We start from the raw sequence: 3,970 nt of genomic DNA, 5'->3' as shown, positions 1-3,970 counted from the left end.
GGTATTCCGAGTAGGATTCCGGGAATCCGGAAAGTCTAACCTTGCCTGTGGTATTCCGAGTAGGATTCCGGGAATCCGGAAAGTCTAACCTTGTCCGTGGTATTCCGAGTAGGATTCTGGTATTGAATGACTGTGACGAGCTTCAAACTCCTGAAGGCTGGGCATTAGTGACAGACGCAAAAGAATCAAGGGATTCTATTCCAACCTGATTGAGAACCGACAGATGATTAGCCGTGCTGTGACAGAGCATAGGACCATTTTCACTGAGAGGATGGGATGTAGCCATTGACAACGGTGATGCCCTACATACAGCTTGCCATGGAAAGGAGTAAGAAGGATTGGATGAATGTAATAAGAAAGTAGAGATTCAAGAGAAGCACAGCATCTCCATACGCCTATCTGAAATTCCCACTATTGATTTACATAAGTATTTCTATCCTATTTTATTTTCTATTTATTATTAATTTTCGAACTCATCATAAACCATTTAATCTGCCTAACTGAGATTTACAAGGTGACCATAGCTTGCTTCATACCAACAATCTCTGTGGGATCGACCCTTACTCACGTAAGGTATTACTTGGATGACCCAGTACACTTGCTGGTTAAGTTGAACGGAGTTGTGTCCACACATAGCAAAGAGCCGTTAAATAAATCTCATGCAAATACAAAGAATAATGAATCACAATTTCGTCCACCAAATGTTAAAATTGTTGGCTCTTGAAAGAATGATGAACAAAGAAAAATATTATTAATAATCTGAAAAATCATGAAATTGATTCTTGAAGTGAGAAAAAGCAGTAAAAAAGAAGCCTGCGAAAAAAAGAAAGAAAGAAAAAGAAAAAGCAAGCAGAAAAAGCCAATAGCCCTTAAAACCAAAAGGCAAGGGTAAAAAGGACCCAAGGCTTTGAGCATTAATGGATAGGAGGGTCAAAGGAAATAAAATCCAGGCCTAAGCGGCTAAATCAAGTTGTCCCTAACCATGTGCTTGTGGCATGCAGGTCCAAGTGAAAAGCTTCAGACTGAGTTGTTAAAGTCGTGATCCAAAGCAAAAAGAGTGTGGTTAAGAGCTCTGGACACCTCTAACTAAGGACTTTAGCAAAGCTGAGTCACAATCTGAAAAGGTTCACCCAGTCATGTGTCTGTGACATTTATGTGTCCGGTGGTAATACTGGAAAACAAAGTGCTTAAGGCCACGACCAAGACTCATAAAAGTAGCTGTGTTCAAGAATCAAGATACTTAACTAGGAGAATCAATAACACTATCTAAAACTCTGGGTTCCTATAGATACCAATCATTCTGAACTTCAAAGGAAAAGGTGAGATGCCAAAACTGTTCAGAGGCAAAAAGCTACAAGTCCCGCTCATCTAATTAGAACTAATATTCATTGATATTTTGGAATTTATAGTATATTCTCTTCCTTTTATCCTATTTGATTTTCAGTTGCTTGAGGACAAGCAACAATTTAAGTTTGGTGTTGTGATGAGCGGATAATTTATACCCTTTTTGGCATTGTTTTTAGGTAGTTTTTAGTAGGATCTAGCTACTTTTAGGGATGTTTTCATTAGTTTTTATGCAAAATTCACATTTCTGGACTTTACTATGAGTTTGTGTGTTTTTCTGTGATTTCAGGTATTTTCTGTCTGAAATTGAGGGACCTGAGCAAAAATCTAATAGGAGGCTGACAAAGGACTGCTGATGCTGTTGGATTCTGACCTCCCTGCACTCAAAATAGATTATCTATAGCTACAGAACTCCAAATGGCGCGCTCTCAACGGCGTTGGAAAGTAGACATCCATAGATTTCCAGCAATATATGATAGTTTACACTTTGTTCGAGTTTAGATGACGCAAACTGGCGTTCTGCATTCTAGAGTAAAAAGCCAGAAACACGTCACAAACCAGAGTTAAACGCCAAAAACACGTTACAACTTGACGGTTAACCCCAAGAGAAGCCTCTGCACGTGCAAAGCTCAAGCTCAGCCCAAGCACACACCAAAGTGGGCCCCGGAAGTGGATTTCTTCATTTAGACTTATTTCTGTAAACCCTAGTAACTTGTCTAGTATAAATAGGACATTTTACTATTGTATTAGACAACTTGGTAACAATCTTTGGATGTTTAGTTCTTAGACCAGGGGGGCTGGCCATTCGGCCATGCCTGGACCATCACTTATGTATTTTCAATGGTGGAGTTTCTACACACCATAGATTAGGGTGTGGAGCTCTGCTGTACATCGAGTTTTAATGCAATTACTACTATCTTTTATTCAATTCGGCTTATTCTTATTCTAAGATATTCGTTGCACTTCAACCTGATGAATGTGATGATCCATGACACTCATCATCATTCTCACCTATGAACGCGTGACTGACAACCACTTCTGTTCTACCTTAGAACGAACGAATTTTTCTTGGATTCCTTAATCAGAATCTTCGTGGTATAAGCTAGAATTATTGGCGGCCATTCTTGAGAATCCAAAAAGTCTAAACCTTGTCTGTGGTATTCCGAGTAGGATTCAGGGATTGAATGACTGTGACGAGCTTCAAAGTCACGATTGTTGGGCGTGGTGACAGACGCAAAAGAATCAATGGATTCTATTCCGACATGATCGAGAACGGACAGATGATTAGCCGTGCTGTGACAGAGCATTTAGACCATTTTCACTGAGAGGATGGGATATAGCCATTGACAACGGTGATGCCCTACATACAGCTTACCATGGAAAGGAGTAAGAAGGATTGGATGAAAGCAGTAGGAAAGTAGAGATTCAGAAGGAACACAGTATCTTCATGCACTTTTCTGAAACTCCCACCAATGAATTACATAAGTATCTCTATCTCTATTTTATGCTTTATTTATTATTATTTTTGAAAACCATTATAACCATTTGAATTCGCCTAATTAAGATCTAAAAGATGACCATTGCTTGCTTCATACCAACAATCTCCGTGGGATCGACCCTTACTCACGTAAGGTATTACTTGGACGACCCAGTGCACTTGCTGGTTAGTTGTGCGGAGTTGTGACAAAGTGTGATTCACGTTTGAGAGCGCTACCAAGTTTTTGGCGCCATTGTTGATGATCACAATTTCGTGCACCAGCTGCTTACTTATTAATCTTGTTTGGATATTTCTTTTGTTATTTGACTTGTGCTAATGTGGATGAGATTACATAATACTTTGGTTGATGTGGAATTTTTAATTTGGATGAAATTTTAAGGTTTATATTAGAATATAACTATGTTTTGTGTGTTTATTTATATTTTATATATTATTTTATTATAATTTGGTTAATCTGATTAAACTACAGTTGAACATTTGATCCAATGAACTAGTAGCTAGATTGAATAATCATTCATTCTTCTAATATGGTGCTAATAAATTGTGTTAGCTAAAGTAACAATATATCACTGCAGCATTTCTTGAGATTTTTTTAAGGCAAGTTGATGAGGTCTGATGCAAAACTTTACTCTAGGTTAATCAGACACACTATTGGGATATACAGTGTTGGTGGAGCCTTAGGATTTTTGGTCCTTTGCCGATTACACTATGGTTTGTTTTATTCTCTCGTTCCCTTGTTATGTCTATACATCTTATTATTTTTCACATGTCTTCCAAGTTTTTTGTAAAATGCTACACCTATTATAATGGTAAGGTTTTAGTTTCTGCTTCCTTTCTTATATGAATGTCTTTCACGAGCAAATTTCAAAGGTTCACTCATTTATAAACATATAATACATGTTTTTTTAGTTATTTTTTAATATGTGTTATTCAGTACTTTATGTATGTATTTACCTGATCTTTTAATGACCCACAGTTAACAATATGACTAGTGGACCGAAAAATAATAAGATCATCATTCTAGTAAATAACGCGAAGAATGTAATTTTGAATACTTGGTTATAGAGAGATATGCTTAGCACTACTTACCGCGGTCCAAATTTACTACTATAAAAATGGAAAATAAAT

Source organism: Arachis duranensis, chromosome 4, assembly GCF_000817695.3.
Source record: "Arachis duranensis cultivar V14167 chromosome 4, aradu.V14167.gnm2.J7QH, whole genome shotgun sequence".
In the NCBI taxonomy this organism is placed as follows: Eukaryota; Viridiplantae; Streptophyta; class Magnoliopsida; order Fabales; family Fabaceae; genus Arachis; species Arachis duranensis.
This window is presented reverse-complemented; position numbering follows the sequence as displayed.